General features: G+C 46.8%; 1 protein-coding gene across 4 annotated transcripts in view; it reads left to right on the forward strand.

Moving 5' to 3' along the window:
- Positions 1-1,306: 1,306 nt before the first annotated feature.
- FBXW7 (F-box and WD repeat domain containing 7) overlaps positions 1,307-18,772 on the forward strand; it is a 212,944-nt gene continuing 195,478 nt past the window's right edge. For 3 of the 4 annotated variants that reach the window (XM_008267326.4, XM_051819993.2, XM_051819992.2), the window contains exon 1: positions 1,307-1,825. The gene's annotated coding sequence lies outside the window, so the exon portion shown is untranslated. The remainder of the gene's footprint in view (positions 1,826-18,772) is intronic. The other variant, XM_070047421.1, reaches the window with a different exon arrangement.

The raw sequence follows: 18,772 nt of genomic DNA on the forward strand, positions 1-18,772 counted from the left end.
ACCAGCCTCCCTTTTCACCGAAGTCTCAAGCTGCGAGTCTCCCTCATTCATTCGTCAAACATTGGCTCGGTCTGACCACACGTTATCCGGCGCCGGGTCTCACCCCGCGCTCCAGGAAGGGTGGGGCGCCCGCTCGCTGGAGCAGGTGCAACGAAGCGGGCTGTGCAGGACTTCTCGACCAGGCCGGCTTTTTTCGAGGGCTTGTTCAGGGCCAGATGCCTCACCTTCGGCAGGTGCGCGCGGGAGTCTGGCCCCCGGGCCTGGGCCTTCCCCCGGTTCCCAAAGGAGCAGTCCCCACCTGCCCCGAAGGAACCCGCTAGAGAGCGAGCTCTCCCCGCCGCCCTCGGGTCAGGGGTAAGCTCAGGCGGCAGCTCAGGCTCCGCTCGGCTCCTCCCCTTCCTCTCTTCAGTTCTGACGCGGCCGTAGAGGCGGCCGCGGTGGTGGCGGCGGCGGCAGCAGCGAGTACCGCGGCCCGAGGCGCACCCACCCGCTCCCGGCTCCCCGACTTCCTCTTCCCTTCGAGCGTCATCAGAGCGCGCCGGAGTCGCCCAGGGCGGGGTGGCTAGAAAGGGAAGAAAAAAAAAAAAAGGCCAGCGAGGAAGCCTCAGAGCGGAAAGGAAAGGGAGGGGGAGAGGAGAGCGGTTGCTAGGTGACTTGCGTCATCGGTCGGCGCCGCTCTCCTCCCGCCCCTCTCTCTGGAGTGAGGCGAGAGCCCCGCACAGAGCGAGGGAGACAGCGAGCAGAGCTCCGGCGCTACTGCGATCGCCGCCGAGAGAGTGAGAGCGAGGGAGCATCGGAGGACCCAGCCCCCGTGCCGTGGCCGCCGCCGAGAACCTCGGCCCCAACCTGGGCCAGCGAGAGCCGCGGCCGCCCTCCTCTCCCCCCCTCACCTTCCCGGCCGGCGGCGGCGGCTGCACACGCCGGAGCCGGAGCCGGAGCCCGAGCCGGAGCCGGCGGCTGGGGGGCAGGGAGACGGCTCCCGCGGCGGGCCGGGACTTGGGAGCTGCTCCGCCGTGAGAGGACCTTGAGCCGGGGGCCGGAGCTTTTGCCTCGTCCCGGGGCGAGGGGCGAGGGACCCCCGAGGTGTAGGGAGGGGGGTCCCAGCCGCAGCGACACATGCGGGAACCGGGAGCGGGGGCGGCGCCGAGCGGAGCCGGCCGGGTCCCCAGCCTCGCGGCCGTCTCGGCCACCCGCACGGGGCCGTAGCATCTTGCCCCGGAGTGTATGAGCCGGGAGGGCCCCGAGCTCAGCCACCACCCCCCGGCCGGGGGGGCGGGGACCCCAATGTGAAGCGGCGGCTGGGGCGGCGGGCAGAGCAGGACCGGCGCCGCCGTCCTCTCCTCACCCACCCCTTCCCCTTCGCCCCCTCCGGGGGGAGGGGGTCTTTTCCTTCGGCCTGTCGCCGGCCCCCCGGCTCCTCGGCCCGGACTCCGGGAGGAGTTCTTAGAGCCCCCTCCCCCGCCCCAGCCCCCAGGGCGGCGGGGCCGGGGGGGATCCGGGGGGCCGGCCGCAGCCTCCACCCAGAGGAAACTTTTATAAGAACAAATTCTGGAGCCTCCCAGACGTGACTGTCCCGGGACCAGTGGCCCTGGACGGGCAGAAATCACAGCCTGAAGAGACCCAGGAAGAGGAAAAGAGGTGATCGGGGCCGCCGCCTCCTCTCCCCCCACCCCGGCGGCGCGGAAGAGACCCGGGTGGCCGCCTGCTTGGGCGACACGAGCAGCGATCGCTTCTTCCTCTGTAGCGAGCGCGCCGGAGCCTGCCGCAGTCCGGAGCAGGAAGGGAACCAGCCCGCTCTCTCAGCGCCACGGCTCTTCTCTAAAGTGTGAGTGGTCCTTCCGGAGAGGGGCCGAGGGGGGGGCCGGGGGCGGGAGGATGCCGCAGAGGTTTGTGCAGATGTTTTCCAGCGGCGCGGGGAGTGTGTGTGCGCCCCTTCTTCGCACAGGACGGCTCTGGGGTTTGTTGCCGTTGAGCTTGGACGAGCAATGCCAAGCGTGCAGGTTTCTCCAAGGAGGAGTTAGTTGTGTTCTCTTCCGGAGTGGGAAAGATTGCACCTCTCCGGGCAGGAGTTGGCAGAAGGGAAGTCGAGGAAGGCAGAGCAGGCGTGCACACAAAGGACATCGCTGTGCTCGCCCTTTTCCTGGTGGCAGGGACTGTGGGATGGCGCCGGAGGAGTTTTGTGTAGGGGAGGACCTCTCCCGTGGGTTCCCCCGTGCACCTCTGAAAGTCCAGTTCCTTGATTTGTTCGCAGGCTACCTCGAGGGGAAGCCCGGGTTTCATTTCCATACCTCTCAGTACAGAAGTTTTTAACCTTCTCTTTTCCTGCGTCCAGTTCCTCTGCATGTCAGGAGGACACTTTAACAGATCGCAGTTACTGGGGAAATTCTGGCTTCTTAGGAATCACAGCTTATTTGAGGCAGAGCATTTACTGCATAAACCATTTTATATAGGTTGTTACTCTTCCACCCAAATCCCACATGTGCCCTCTGTCTCTCTCTCTCTCTCTTTTTTGAGTAACAGGTTATAAATGACAGCACTGTTTTATTGGGAGAATGGGTTGAGACTTTGTTGTTTGATTTAGCTTTACTTTAACGATTTAGGAGGAACCTATGAAGCCATAATTCTTACAAGAATGGCTTTTCCTTGCATTATTTTAAAGTTGAAGTCTCTCAAATCTTTGACTCGATTTCAAATGTCCCCTCAGCGTGCCAAGTTAGAGGTACACAGAAGTAGTTAGCATTTCATGTATACAGACCTGGAGGGTTAGGCATCAGGGGGGAATTTTAGGTAACTAGACCCAGACAGTTCTATAGTGAGAGTTATGGTGCCTCCAGACCAGTAGCTGTGGATGGCCTTTCTGAAGTCATTGCTGAGAGATGCTTTGTGGGAATGAATGTATGCCCGGGGTTATCCACCCTAAATTCTCCACTCAGGATCCCGATGAAATTTTTAAAAAAACCTTTTCAGACTTAATGTTTTGACTCTGTACCACTTCTTTTTTAAAGTAATAAGTTCTGCAGATTTATTAGCCTCTGTCTGATGTAAGAATTCATGCATGTATCCCAAACTTACCTCCTTAGGCTAAAAGATGCATCACTTAAGAGCTTGCGTTTTGAGAAATACTAGAATAACCCCAGGTTTCTTGCCTGGTTATTCTTGTTTGCCATCATTTCCCCCCAGCTTTCTGTCTGAGAACTGTTTCTTCCATTTCTTTGACCACTGCCCTTCTCTGGACCTTCTCCAAGCATTTGTTTTTCTGTAGGTGCCTTGTTCTCATTACGCTTTTGTAAGGAACCTTGAAGTCTGTTCTAAGTGGGTACCGACATAAAACGTTGCATAGTGGATTGAATATTAGATTTAGAAGCAGCCAGGTATCTCTGGATGTGTCATCTTTTGTGACTTCGAGTAAGTCACCTTTTCTGTTTCTCACAGATGGACCAGAGAAAAAGCTGGTCTTACATAGACAGCTTTTTGGGAAGGAGAGAGGACAAACCAACAAAGCAAAGTTTGTGGATAATGCCGAGTTTAGGACCTATTTTGATTGCTTTCACTATAGATAAGTTAAGAATGATGGTAATATTTTAATATGTATTTGGGTAGAAATGAGGAAGTATTGGGGGTCTCTGCCTTTGAAGCACTTTTACTTAGGGGTGGAAGAGACAGTTATACAAATGGAACAAGACTACAGGAGAACAGGCCGGTATTAATCTGAGACCACCACGTGTGCCATTGCATTATCCAGTTCTTGCTAACAAGCAGGCTGCTTTTTAAAGGAGAGACTTATTTTGGCTCACAGCTCTGGAGGTGCTAGGTCTGGGGGCTCCTCTGATGGTGGCTTTCTTGTTGGCAGAGCATGCTGCTGCCAGAGGCGGCAGTGAGCACAGCTGTTTGTATTTCACTCCCAGGGTTTACCCTCTGTAGCATAGTTGAATCAAGTTCCCACCCTCTTAGTATTGCTGCCATATGATTTTGGGGGTTAAACTTCTACATGAAATCTCCCCTCCCACCTTGGGGGTGGGAATGGGGTGCTGGTGGTGTTTGATACCTGATAGGAAGTGAATGTAATTTTTTTTTGTTAGGGAAATGTTGGTTTCAGAGCAACTTGGGGTGTCTGAACCAAATCTGGGAAGATCTCTTAGGAAGAAAAGAGTTTGTGGAATTTAAGACTTTTGGAATTGGAAGGTATAAGGCACAGATGTCGTTAGGTAGGTAGTCTGGTGGCAATACTGACAGAGGGAGATTGTTGAGTGGGGTTAAAGTCAGAGTTTGTGTAGGGGCATGGTTAAAGACCCAAGAAGCAGTTGAGAACAGTATTCCTGAGATGATTGGGTAGAAATAACATTTAAGAGCAAAGGTATTGTGCCTGGATTAGGATTTTGTTTTTCCAGGGAAATTAAGGCTATACAGAAGGAATGGTGAAAAAGAAGATGTTTCCAGTATTTTGATATAGTGCTAGTGGTATTTATAAAAAAGAATTTAGAAATAGGGTACCATACTTTGTTTTGAACATCAAATTTTAGGGTTAAAACTGAATACCGATGCAGTTTCAAGACAACAGAAATAGTTTAACAAGTGATATGCTGAAAATGTGGAATTGGGTGTCATTTTTATATTTAGGGTTATGAGAATCCTGATGGGGAGGGAGGAGCTGAAAAAATAAATGTTTTCACGTGAGGGGAAAATCTGTAAAAGTAAATGGAGATGTAGCAAGAACAGGGCATGGATGAGACTCTGCGTAAAATAAATATTTTAAAAGTGGATGTGAAGGAGCTGGTGCTGTGGCTTAGTATGCTAAGCCTCTGCCTACAGCACCAGCGTCGTATATGGGTGCTAGTTCTTGTCCTGGCTGCAACTCTTCCAATCCAGCTCTCTGTTGATGGCCTGGGAAAGCAGTAAAGGATGGTCCAAGTCCTTGGGCCCCTGCACCCACATGGGAGACCCAGAAGAAGCGCCTGGTTCCTGGCTTTGGATCAGTCCAGCTTTGGCCTTTGTGGCCATTTGGGGAGTGCACCAGTGGATGGAAGACCTTCCTCTCTCTCTGTAACTCTGTCTCTCAAATAAATAAAAAACTAAGAAAAAAAATGAATGAGAATTGAGTCAAAAACGGAGGAGTAGGGACTAGTGTTGTGGGTTAGGCCACCACCTGGGACACTGGAATCCCATATGGGAGCACTGGAGTCCTGGCTGCTGGATTTCCTTTTTTTTTTTTTTTTTTTTTTAATCTTTATTTTATTTATTTAAAAGACAGAGTTAGAGAGAGAGAGAGAGAGATCTTCCATCTGCTGTTTTACTCCCCAGATAGCTGCAAGGGCCAGAGCTGTGCTGATCTGAAGCCAGGAGCCAGGAGCTTCTTCCTGGTCTCCCACGTGGGTGCAGGGGCCCAAGGACTTGGGCCATTTTCTACTGCTTTCCCAGGCCACAGCAGAGAGCTGGATCGGAATTGGGGTAGCTGGGACTCGAACCAGTGCCCATATGGGATGCTGCATTTCAGGCTAGGGCTTTAACCCGCTGTTCCGCAGTGCTGGCCCCAGCTGCTGCATTTCCAATCCAGCTTCCTGCTAATACACCTAGAAAGGCAACAGAATATGGCCAAAGTGCCTGGGCCTCTGCCACCCATGTGGGAGACCTGGATGGGGTTCCTAGTTCATGGATTTGGCCTGGTACAGGCCTGGCCATTGCAGCCATTTGAGGAGTAAACCAGGGGTTGGAAGATCTTGCATTCTCTCTCTCTCTCTCTCGCTCTCTCTGGGTGTGTTGTTCTGCCTTTCAAATAAATAAATGAAAAAAGGGAGAGAGGAGAAGACATACTATTTTTGTCCCAGGGAATATGATTCTGTTTTTGAAACAGCTACAAGTTTTGAAGTATACAGATCTCTTCAGATTAAGTTCAGAAGAATATATAGCATTTCATATTTATTTCCTAAATTAATGTTTTTAAACTTTGCCTTGTATTACTCTTTTTTTTTTAAGATATTTTATTTATTTCTTTGAGAGGTAGAGTTACAGACAGTGAGCGGGAGAGACAGAGAGAAAGGTCTTCTCTCCACTGGTTCACTCCCCAGATGGCCACGACAGCTAGAGCTGTGCCGATCCGAAGCCAGGAGCCAGCAGCCAGCAGCTTCCTCCAGGTCTCTCACGTGGTTGTAGGGGCCCAAGCACTTGGGCCATCTTCCACTGCTTTCCCAGGTCGCAGCAGAGAGCTGGATTGGAAGAGCAGCAGCCGGGACTAGAACTGGCACCCAGATGGGATGCTGGCCCCACATGCGGAGGATTAACCTACTGCACCACACCACATTATTCTTTTAAAAAATTTTTATAGGATCGGCACTGTGACATAGTGGGTAAAGCCACCGCCTGCAGTGCTGGCATCCCATATGGGTACCTGTTCGAGTCCCAGCTGCTCCACTTCCGATTCGGCTCTCTGCTATGGCCTGGGAAAGCAGTAGAAGATGGCCCAAGTCCTTGGGCCCCTGCACCCACGTGGGAGACCCAGAAGAAGCTTCTGGTTCCTGGCTTCGGATTGACCCAGCTCCTACCATCGCAGCCATCTAGGGAATGAACCAGTGGATGGGAGGCACACACACACTCTCTCTCTCTCTGCCACTGCCTCTCTGTAACTCTGACTTTCAAATAAATAAATCTTTAAAAATATTTTTTAATTTACTGAGTTTGATCTATTTGAAAAGCAGAGAGGCAGAGGTCCTGCATTTGCTAGTTTACTCACCAAATTCCTGCAACATCCGGGATTGGGCCATGCCAAAACCAGGAGCTCAGAACTCTGTCCAGCTCTGTCCCGTGGTGGGTGGCAGGGACCCAGGTACTTTTGAGCCGTTTACCGCTGCCTCCCCAGAGTGCACCAGCAGGAAGCTGGATTGGAGGTGGAGTAGTCAAGACTTGAACCAGGCACTCCTGTCGGGGCGTACAGGACGTGGACCGCTGCACCAGTCTGCTGCCCTGTGTTTCTCTTATTATTATCCTAAATAGCTGGCAGAGAAGGCTGCTTCCCTTGCTTACAGTTGGTGTGTCTTTGTGTCCCATACAGTGGAGGGGGGGTATCCCTGTGTTGGCGCAGCAGTGCTGAAAAGGCTTTTTAAAAAATCTTTTTGTTAAAAACCAAAAACCAACTTGGCACTTAAAAGCAAATTCAGATGTCCCTGTGGCTAGCATTTGGTGTTGACTTTAACAGAGATTAAGGGTTGTGAGAGAGGAAGCATGGATTCACACTTACCGTGTCCCTTTGTTGGAACTCAGCACCTTGCTAGTTGCTGCTCTGGCTTCTTCACAGTGTTCAGTCACATGGCAGACGTATCTTAGGAAGAGCTGTAGACAGGAGAGTTCTAGGGTGTTTTGGGTGAGGGTATAGGGATTGGATGTGTGCCGTATGGGACGTTCTCTCTTTTGCCTTTGCTTTCTGCAACATTTCTGATGCAGGTGAAGGAAGGCGGGAGTTAGAGACCACTTTTTAGTATTGCTGTGATTTACTAGTGCAGACAGTTGGGGAGTGTGCTGGTAGGGAGCAGAACTTCCATTACTTTTCCTTGGCAACTTTGGGAGAACTTTGCAGGTTGTGTGTTTATGTGGTTTTAGCCCCATGTGACCCCAAAGTCTGTGGGGAGGCTAGCAGCTACCCATTTGTTTTTTTTTTTGACAGGCAGAGTGGACAGTGAGAGAGACAGACAGAGAGAAAGGTCTTCCTTTGCTGTTGGTTCACCCTCCAATGGCTGCCACAGCCGGCGCGCTGCTGCCGGCGCACCGCACCTATCCGAAGGCAGGAGCCAGGTACTTATCCTGGTCTCCCATGGGATGCAGGGCCCAAGCACTTGGGCCATCCTCCACTGCACTCCCTGGCCACAGCAGAGAGCTGGCCTGGAAGAAGGGCAACCGGGACAGCCCCCGGCGCCCCGACCGGGACTAGAACCCGGTGTGCCGGCGCCGCAAGGCGGAGGATTAGCCTACTGAGCCGTGGCACCGGCCCCCATTTCGTTTTACACTGGAGATGGTTCTTGGAAAAAGAAGTCTTCAGGTGCTTCTCATGTCTCATTGTGTGGAGAAAGGATTGGCAACCTTTTTTTTTTTTTTTTTTTTTAAATAAAGGACCACCTAGTACTTTAGATGTTGTGGGCCACGTGATCACTGTGCTGCTTCTACACTCTGCTCTCGCGGTGTGAAAGTGGCCATAGATAATGCAGAAGTGAACGAGTGTGGCTGTGCTCCAGTAAACTCTCGAACATAAAAACAAGAGGTAGATTGCTTTTGGCCCATGGACTGTGGTTTACTGATGCCTGGTACAGATAACTGCCAGATCTTCCAGCATGCGGTGTGGGCTTGGTAACATTGCAGGCTGGGACTGGCTGTTTTGGGTGGTCTCCTTTCTAGGGGAGATGTGCTCCACTGGGCTGTCTGACGGTGACTCTGTGGGAAACATACAGTGTCCTGTTCCTAGTGCTTCTGCCTTCATAGTGGGGAAAACACTGGATTGTAGAGCAGGGGTGATGCTGTCTCTAAAGGCATGCAGCTAAAAAGTAGGACTGCTTGCATTTCTTAGTCAAAATTTCTTATTCAGTTGGCATACACTGCCTTTGTATCATGTGGCCACAAGCATCTATGAAGAATATTATGGGTATGCTATTGAAAGGTTCTAGAAGTAACTTAGAAAGCATATACTTTGGCCGGCGCCGCGGCTCAATAGGCTAATCCTCCGCCTGCAGCGCTGGAACACTGGGTTCTAGTCCCGGTTGGGGCGCTGGATTCTGTCCCGGTTGCCCCTCTTCCAGGCCAGCTCTCTGCTGTGGCCCGGGAGTGCAATGGAGGATGGCCCAAGTGCTTGCGCCCTGTACCCGCATGGGAGACCAGGAGAAGCACCTGGTTCCTGGCTTCGGATCAGTGTGGTGCGCCGGCCGTGGTGGCCATTGGAGGGTGAACCAACGGCAAAGGAAGACCTTTCTCTCTGTCTGTCTCTCTCACGGTCCACTCTGCCTGTCAAAAAAAAAAAAAAAAAAAAAAAAGAAAGCATATACTTTGAATTTTGTAACATTCGAAGTATTTATATTTGGTTTGAAAGTCAGATGAAAATATTAGGCAAATTATGAAGACCTTAAAGTCTTAATCTCTTGTAGTATACTTAATTCATTATACAAAATTAATGGCTATGCAATTTTTTTTTGTTTCAAGTATCATATCTTAAGTCGTATATAAATATATTTAAAAATCTTTGCTATAGTTTAAAGGGTGAATCTATCTCATATGTGTTGTCTAGGAAGTATAATTCACTTTGTACAATTTTACATTACAACTAAGGTCAAGAACATTTATTTCACATGTCAATAAAGACCTGCATTGGATGACATACAAGACTATTGTATGCTATTACAATTTTAGTATATTTTTTAGAAGATCGCTGTGAAGTTGCTTTACTATTCATTTAGTGAGGATTGCTGCTTGTTTTAAAAATTTTCCCTTTAATTTTTGCTTTTTCAAGTAATTTTATCATTATCTCAAGCCTCAGGATGGGAGGCATTTAGATAGGGGCCGATGCTGTGGCGCAGCGGATTAAGCCGCCATCTGCAGTGCTGGCATCCCATATGGGCGTTGGTTCTAGTCCCAGCTGCTTCTCTTCTGTTCTGGCTCTCTGCTATGGCCTGGGAAAGCAGCAGAAGATAACCTAGGTGCTCTGCACCCACATGGGAGACCTGGAAGAAGCTCCTAACTTCTGGCTTTGGCCTGGCCCTGCCCCTGCTGTTGTGGTCATCTGGGGAGTGAGCTATTGGACGGAAAATCCCCCCCGCCCCGTGTGTGTGTGTGTGTGTGTGTGTGTGTGTGTCTCTGTCTCTTTTTCTCTGTCTCTCCCTCTCTCTCTTTGACTTTCAAAAAAATAAATCTTTGAAAAAAAAAAGACGTAAGGTATTCACCTCATATCAGCAAATACTCTGTTTTGGTAACACTTTTAGTTGGCCAGGAAATAAGGATTTTTTTTTCTTTCTAATTATTCCTGTGTTGTCATGACAAATAGAGGAGTGGGGCTGGTACTGTGGCACAGTGGACTAAGCCTCTGCCCGAGGCACCGCATCCTGTATGGGTGCTGTTCCTGTCGTGTCCTGGTTATTCCTCTTCCGATCCTGCTCTCTGCTTGTGGTCTGAGGAAGCAGTGGAAAGGGCTCAAGTCCCTGCAGCCACGTGGGAAATGTATAAGAAGCTCCTGGCTTCAGATCAGCTCAGCTCCAGCTGCTGCGGCCATTTGGGGAGTGAACCAGCAGATAGAAGACCTCTCTCTCTGTCTCTCCCTCTCTCTGCCTATAACTTTCCTCTCTAGTAAATAAATAAAATATCTTAAAAAAAAAAAAAAAAGAAGAGGCGTAAAGTTGCTTTCAAATAATGAACTCTTGGTATTTGAGATTCTTTTCCACTAAGTATAGAACTCGCCTTTCTTATACCTTGATGTGCTTTTAGATTTTTCTCTATTTTCTGATGGTGTTTCATTCATTCTTTCTCTGGGTAATTCTCACACCTGTTTAAATGTAATGCCTTTTCTACATACATATGACATTTCCTGAACAGTGTGGGATATATATTTTCTAGTCATTTATGTTTTTATACCCGAGAGTGTTTAAATTTTTTCCCTACTACACCTTCAGGACTGTAACGTGTTTGAGGAAACATCTGCAGTTTTCACTGAGCTCTTGACCTGGATGTTTGGATAGCAAAGTAATGTCTAACAACATTTTTCTAAAATATTCCTTTAAACTTTTTGATTTTTGTCAAAAATGCCAAAAGCTAATGCCAAAAAAAAAAAAAAAAGAGAGAGCCCACATTTGTGTTTTATTTGTCTAAAACGCAAATCGTTAAAAAAGAAAGTAAACGAAGTGCAGCAGAGAGCTTACTGCTGGAGTCTTATCTTTTGCTCCTCCCCCATCGGACTTAAGGGACAGCTAGTGGATCGGTTAGATATTGTGCAGTTTCTGTTATGCTCTGTTGCCTCTGCCCTTTCTTTGTAGCTGAAAGATAGCTACTGGAAATCTGGGTGGCTTTAGGAAGGGGGTGGTGTGTTATCTCTGTTCGTGCGTGTGTGTGTGTGTGTGTGTGTGTGTGATGTGCTGAATGTTCCTCTCTGCATGACTGCTCTGGAACTTAGGAAATATTAAAAGATAGTGCAAAATACATTTTTTTTAAAAATATTTACTCATTTGAAAGGCAGAGAGAGAGAGAGATCTCTATCCTTTGGTTCACTCCTCAGATTGCCACAGTGGCTGGTGCTGTGGCAGGGGCAGAAGGACTGAGGCCGTCCTCTGCTGTTTTCCCAGGCACATGAGCAGAGAGCTGGATTGGAGGTGGAGCAGTGGGGACTCCAGATGATGCCGGTGTTGCAAGCAGCGATTTAACCGGCTGTGCCTCTACGCTGGCCCCAGTGCAAAATATTTTAAATTTCAGTTAGCCTTTCTTGTGAGAGGAGCACCTTTGGGTATGCTACTTTGGATATGATAAGATTTTCTTTTTTTCTGGCATTTTCATCTGGCAGCGTGTTGATTGAACTCGTCAACATATAAAGACAGCACAAAAAGTGAAGTTTCAAGGCTAATTTTTAGTGTGGTTTTGGAAGAGAGGATGTATATTACCAGTTTTTTTACTGTGGAATGTTTGTTAGAGCAGTATAAGGATAATTTGCCTTTGTGTGACATCCTCCAGATCTGAGGATGTAACTACCTAATGGTTGAAGATATTCGTATTTGGAGCCAGCGGCAGGTTGGTAGTTCACTCATTTACCCATGAAATACATTCTTGCTATTGAGACAGAAGACTCAGTTATGGAGGGAGTACATTTCTTAGTTATTGGCCTTGAGTATGCTGCTTACGCTTCTAATATCTGTTTCAGCACCTGTTGATGGGGAAAACATGGCCTTCACAAGGTTGTTGCTAGGAGTAAATAAGATGAACTATGAGATGTATGCAAAGCTCTTAGTCCAGTGCCTAGCATATAGTTAATGGCCCATCAGTGTTAATTTATTAAGTTGCAGGTCTTTTAAAATGTGATATAGATAGAAGGCTAAAGTCAGGCTTTGTATTGCCTAATATTTAAATTCAGCACTAGAGTTTGACAAACGACATAGAAGTAATTCTGCGGTGTTTTCCAGAGCATCTAAAATGAGTATGTGACTCATTAATATTTTACTAAAAATTTTTCAAAAATTAGAGAAATGGGGGCTGTAGTGTAGTAGGCCAAGCCTCTGCCTGTAGCGCTGGCATCCCATTTGGGTTCCAGTTTGTGTCCCGAGTGCTCTTCTTCTGATCCAGCTCCCTGCTTACAGCCTGGGAAAGCAGTGGAAGATGGCCCAAGTGCTTGGACCCTTTACCCATGCAGTACCCTTGTACCCATGCAGGAGACCTGGAGGAAACTCCTGGCTCCTGGCTTTAGATCAGCCCAGCTCTGGCTGTTGTGGCCAGTTGGGGAGTGCACCAGCAGATGGAAAACCTTTCTGTCTGTCTCTCCCTCTCTCTATATGTAACTCTGCCTCTAAAATAAATAAATAAAAATCTTAAAAAAAAATTAGAGAAATTATAGAAGTGCTGTGTCTTTTTAAAAGGCAGTTTGAGGGCCGGCACCACGGCTCACTAGGCTAATCCTCCGCCTGCAGTGCCAGCACCCCGGGTTCTAGTCCCGGTTGGGGCGCCGGGGTCTGTCCCGGTTGCTCCTCTTCCAGTCCAGCTCTCTGCTGTGGCCTGGGAGTGCAGTGGAGGATGGCCCAGGTGCTTGGGCCCTGCACCCGCATGGGAGACCAGGAGGAAGCACCTGGCTCCTGGCTTTGGATCGGCAGTGCGCCAGCCTCAACGTGACCTCCGTAGCGGCCACTTGGAGGGTGAACCAACGGAAGGAAGACCTTTCTCTGTGTCTCTCTCTCTCTCTCTCCCTCTCACTGTCTAACTCTGCCTGTCAAAAAACAAAACAAAACAAAAGGCAGTTTGAACATAATTGAGATTTTTAGTCATTCCAAAGACTTAGCAGTAGTGCATGGACTAGGAAGGTGTCTTTTTAAAATGATTGGTGATTACCTCTGACAGTGATTGGCTTATGTTGTCCATTTAGAAATACCAGAATGTAATTTAGTTGTCAGTATTTTGAATGTGTATCTTTTTAACCCTTGAAAATAGAAATGTTTACAAATCATAAAGTTGAGGGGTCAGTGATGTGGCATAGTAGGTAAAGCCACTGCCTGAGATGCCAGCATCCTATATGAGTACTGGTTCAAGTCCTGACTGCTCTTCTTCTGATCTAGCTCCCTGTTGATGGTCTGGGAAGAGCAATGGAAGATGGCCCAAGCGTTTGGGCCCTCCTGCTTACCCATGTGGTAGACCTGGATGAAGTTCCTGGCTTCACCTGGCCCAGCCCTGGCCATTGTGGCCATCTGGAAACTGAACCAGCAGATGGAAGATATATCTCTCTCTCTCTCTGTAATTCTGACTTTCCAAATAAATAAGTAAAAAATCTTAAAAAAAATAACGAATAGAGAGTTTGTCTGTATCATTTACATTTTAGATTAAGATTGAAAATCCTGGTGCTGGTGCTGTGGCGTAGTGGGTAAAGCCACTGCCTGCAGCACTGGCATCCCATATGGGCGCCGGTTCGAGACCTGGCTGCTCCCTTCTGATTTAGCTCTCTGCCATGGCCTGGGAAAGCAGTAGAAGACAGCCCAAGTCCTTCGGCCCCTGCATCTGCATGGGAGACCAGAGGAAGCTCCTGCCTCCTGACTTCAGATCGGCGCAGCTCTGGCCATTTTGGCCATCTGGGGAATGAACCAGTGGATGGAAGACCTCTCTCTCTGCCTCTGCCTCTGCGTAACTCTGCCTTTCAAATAAATAAATAAATCTTTAAAAAAAAGATTGAAAATCCTTTTAGTCTTTATTTAGATGATTTTATTATAGCTACTTTAGTTTTCTCTTTTCAATAAAATGTGATTTGTTTTATTCCTTTTTTGTGCTTAATATTCATTAAATGTAAGATCCGTTTTCTGAAAGATGCTCTCTTCAAGCTTGGCATAATCAGTGCCTTACTGGGAAACAGAAGAAATAAATGCTTCTTGATTGTTTTTGGATTTGGAAAGTATTGTGAGAACAGTTTGGCAGTGCCTTCATAGTCTGTTCAGTAGAGGTGTATGTTTAAGATCAGTAAATAAAAATTCCAAAGCAGAAAGAAAAAAAGATTGAGGTGTATTTCTTAGCACTCATCTTCTGAGATATTTTCCTCTTGCCCTAACTTCTTTTTAAGGTGAGATTGCTTTGGATTGTGATGTAAATACAGAAATAAGTGGTTTATCTGCTAGTGGATCTCTGGTTAAGTGGTTAATTTAATGAATAGTTTAAAGAATCAGTATTTTAAATCTTTTTCTTTGTTGGTAGCAATTAGTGTTAGGATTCTTGGGATATTTCGATTCCAAAGATATTAAAAAAGGATTTTTAAAATTTTTGAATAACAGATAGATGAGGAGAATAATGTATTCTCTTTGGTTTGATTTCTTCTGCTTATTTTTTATGTTTGTAGTACCAGAAGGTTATATAGATAAGTATTTGGGGCATCAGATTTTTTTTAAAGATTTATTTAATGTATTTGAAAGGCAGAGTTAGAGAGAGGAGAGACAGAGAGGTCTCTAAATGGTGACAATAACCAGGGCGGGGCCAGGCTGAACTCAGAGCCAGGAGCTTCCTTCTTCTGGGTCTCCTATGGTGGTGCAGGGCCATCTTCTGCTACTTTCCCAGGCTCAATAACAGGGAGCTGGATTGGGAGTGGAGCAGCTAGGAGTTGAACTGGCATGGATTTCGGCATCACATGTGGTAGCTTTATCCGCTATGCCACAGTGCCTGCTCTGGCAGTTTTCTTATGCATAATTGGTGGTCTTAAGTGACTACTGTGTGAATTTGGTCATATAGAAACTTTTTTTTAAGGTTTATTTATTTATTTGGAAGGCAGAGGCAGAGAGAGAGAGAGAGAGAGAGAGGTCCTCCATCTGCTGGTTCACTTCCCAGATGTTTGCAATGACCAGAGCTGTGCCAATCTGAAGCCAGGAACCAGGAGCTTCCCCTGGATCTCCCTTGGGTGCAGGGGCCCAAGGACTTGGGCCATCATCTACTGCTTTTACAGGCCACTGCAGAGAGCTGAATCGGAAATGGAGTAGCCGGGACTTGAACCGGCGCCCAAATGGGCGCCAAATTGCATGCAGGCAGCGGCTTTTACCCCATATAGCACAGTTCTGGCCCCAACATAGAAACTTTAGAATGCTGATGTAATGATTGGGGGAACTTTTCCTACTGTTACACAGTAGAATTTTCTTTCCTTAGAGAATATAAAATGTTAGCCTACTAGATTTAAAAATTTGTAGCAGGAAACACCAAGTTAAATGTTGTTATAAAGATAATCCACTGGGAGAAGGGAGGTAGGGTGTACAGAGGAAGGGAGAGACCCTCAAGCAAATGCTGGGGGGGATGGAGAGGCTGATGCCAGGGAGAATGGCTCTGGAAGCTTTGAGGCCCCTCTTAGTCGGAAGTCACACCCTGTTGTTTGTTTGGGCTGTGGACTTGGGGTTTTACCAGTTATCTATATCCTTTGAAATGTTGGATGATTGATTCTTTTTCTAGCTCTTAAACATCTGGATTCTTTAAATCATTGAGCTTTCGATCTATATGAGATAATTAGTGTGTCCTTTGGTGGGAAAATTTTGGCAGGAGAAGGGGCGAGATTTTTGAGTTACAGTGGAGTTTTTGTTTTGTTGTCTGTCTTCCTCATTAGCCATATACCCCTAGCTTTGCGTACTTGTACTCATATATGTGATATACCAGTAGCTTTGGAGTTCTAAGATGCAGGCTGCAGCTCTGCTGCCTTGTGACCTTGGGCAAGTTATTTATGCTTAATGTGCTTCCTGGTTAACTGGGACGATGATAATAGTACCTGCCTCCTTCATAGGATAATTGAGAGGATCGAGCGAGGTGATGCCTGTAAGCCTTCAGCACAAGGTTTGGGTCAGTTAGTGCTCCATCCATGGTAGCTGCTGCAGAAATAAACACTACAGTATTAAGTTATTTCTCTGAGCTTGCTGGTGTTTTGCATGTGGGAAGCATTTGTGATCTTTGCTCTTGAATGTGTCTGTTTTGAATACTGTCTTCAGCAGCAGCTGACTGTTGAACATGTACTATTAGTCGTCTTCCTGACATCGATCCAGGTGAACAAAACAAAAAAATACATGCTCTCTTAAAGCTTTTTCACTGGGGGAGACAAAATATTCATAGTAAAGCAAAGTAGATGGTCCGCCACTCATCTGCTTAAGAGTTGCTTGGCATAGACTGGCCTTGTCTCCAGCTACCGATTGATCCTCATTTTAAAGCAGCCTTAAAATGAAGGCGTCTTTCAATTTCATCATTTCCTTTGCATATATCTTCCCCATTTCCTTGGCTTACGGCTTAAATTGGCTATCTGGAAACGTTTCTTTCAGTCCCGAAGACTTCTGCTCACGGTGCTCACGGGAGGGCTGGCCCTCCCCAGCTTCTCACCTTTCACCAATCCAGGTTGTCTTCTTAGAAACCTCTCCCTCGCTGATCTAGCTGGACTCTGCGCTTTTCCTTCTGCTTTTTTGTGTTTCCCACTTTTGATGAACAATAGTGAACTAAGGTATGTAACTTTCTGATTCTCTTTTAAAAAATATTTGTTTTTCTTGTCTCTTCAATTAAATTGTGAACCTTTTGAGGTCAGGGACCACTTTGCTGTTCTGAGCCTGAGCTTCCTCACTTGGAAAACAGAGAATACCTGTCTCCCAGAAGCAGGCTTTGAGATTTCGAAGGGGCGATGTATGAATAAGTTCCTTCAGCTGGTTCCTTAGTGAGTGATAGTTTCCTTTCCCTCGGCTCGTTCTAGTTCCTGAAGTTGGCTGCTGTGCGTTTAGTCAGGGCTTAAAAAAATGCTTTTTAATTTATTCTGTATTGAGTTTGGGAACTTCTAAATTTCACTTCCACTTGTGTGGATGATTCTAGTTTTTAACTTGCAGATAAGATTCAGAATATTACTTTTCAAGTATCAGATGGTAAATGCTGAGGCATTAGTCAGCGATGACTTAGCAGTGATTAGGAGCAGGAACTTGAGCCTGTGAGTTCAGACGTAGACTACTACACTTAACTGGTTGTGCGACCTTTGGCAAGATGTTTAACCTCTTCCTGCCTCAGTTTCTTTATCTGTAACATGTGGAAAGCAATAATATGTAGGATTCTGTGGGTACTGTGTTGCTAGGTTTAAATGAAATAGTAAGCACAAAACAGTGCCTGCCACATAACGGATAATCTCTGACAGCGTCGCCACGAGCTGTCTGGCAGTATGTGGGGAGATGTTTCTGATGGCCAGGAGCAGGAAGGAGAGAGGAGAGTACTGCTACTCTGTAGTGGGGAGAGGCCAGGTGGGAACATGGTATGGCACGGCACCCAGGGTCAGGAATTACCTGGTTCTCAATGCCAGTATTGCCAAAGTTGGGAAACCTGCTCTGTAATTAAGCTCTGTTTCTCCTTTGGGTACTTCCTTTATGCAGGGTACTTCGATTCTGTATAAATGCTGATTATTGATAAAGATGTGTCATAGCATGGATAGGCCTCATGGAGCATTCATTTTAAAAGACAGGCATACAGGAAAATTAACAGAGTTCGTGATTTTTTTTTTCTTTAACGTTTGAGGGCAGGTACTCCAAAAGTAATCTAAAAATGCTTATTGCACTTTTTTTTTTCAATAATTAGGAAAGGATGCCAGGCAGATTTTACTACTTTAATTTGTGTGTGTATTTTAATTTTAATTTTCTTTTTGATAATTTGACAATCTTTGCTACATGGACATGGTACATATTATGGGGCAACATATGATGTTTTGCTGCATACATACATTGTGAAATGTCCAGTCAGGGTACAGATGTCTGACTCCTTGTATTTATCATGTCTTTATGATTAAAACATTCAGAATGCTTTTTTTTTTTTTTTTTAAGGATTTATTTATTTATTTGATAGAGTTACACAGAGAGAGAAGGAGAGGCAGAGACAGAGAGGTTTTCCATCTGCTGGTTCACTCCACAGATGGCTGCAATGGCTGGAGCTGGGCTGATCCGAGTCAGGAGCTGGGAGCTTCTTCCAGGTCTCCCACGTGGGTACAGGGGCCCAGGCTTTTGGGCCATCTTCTACTGCTTTCCCAGGCCATAAGCAGAGAGCTGGATCGGAAGAGGAGCAACAGGGACATGAACCGGTGCTCATATGGGACGCCAGCAGTGCAGGTGGAAGCCTAGCCTACTATGCCCCAGCACAGGCCCACTATCACCTTACTTTTGTGAGCGAGAATTAAATGCTGATGCCCTAAGGCTGCAATTGGATTGAATTTTTTCCTATGCATAGTATTGTTAGTGGCGTACCATTTTGGGAGAATTGGGAAAATAGTCACATCATTTTCTGTCTTCATTTGTATCTAAACACCAACTGTGTCTCCATGTTTATGCAGAATGTGTATATACTTTAATGTATTTTTTGTATAAATGTGTGTGTATATGTGAATATATATACATACATATATATATATATATATATATATATGAAGAGAGAGAGAGTGCTCAGTGCCTGTGGAGGTTTATTCCATCTCACTCCCCCCCATCTGCCCTATAGATGCCAAAATCCATGGATGCGCAAATCCTTAAGATAAAATGACATAGTATTTGCATATATACTTTGCACATTCTCCTGTATACTTTAAATTGTCTCTAAGTTACTTACAATACCT

This window comes from Oryctolagus cuniculus, chromosome 8 (assembly GCF_964237555.1).
Source record: "Oryctolagus cuniculus chromosome 8, mOryCun1.1, whole genome shotgun sequence".
Lineage (NCBI taxonomy): Eukaryota > Metazoa > Chordata > Mammalia > Lagomorpha > Leporidae > Oryctolagus > Oryctolagus cuniculus.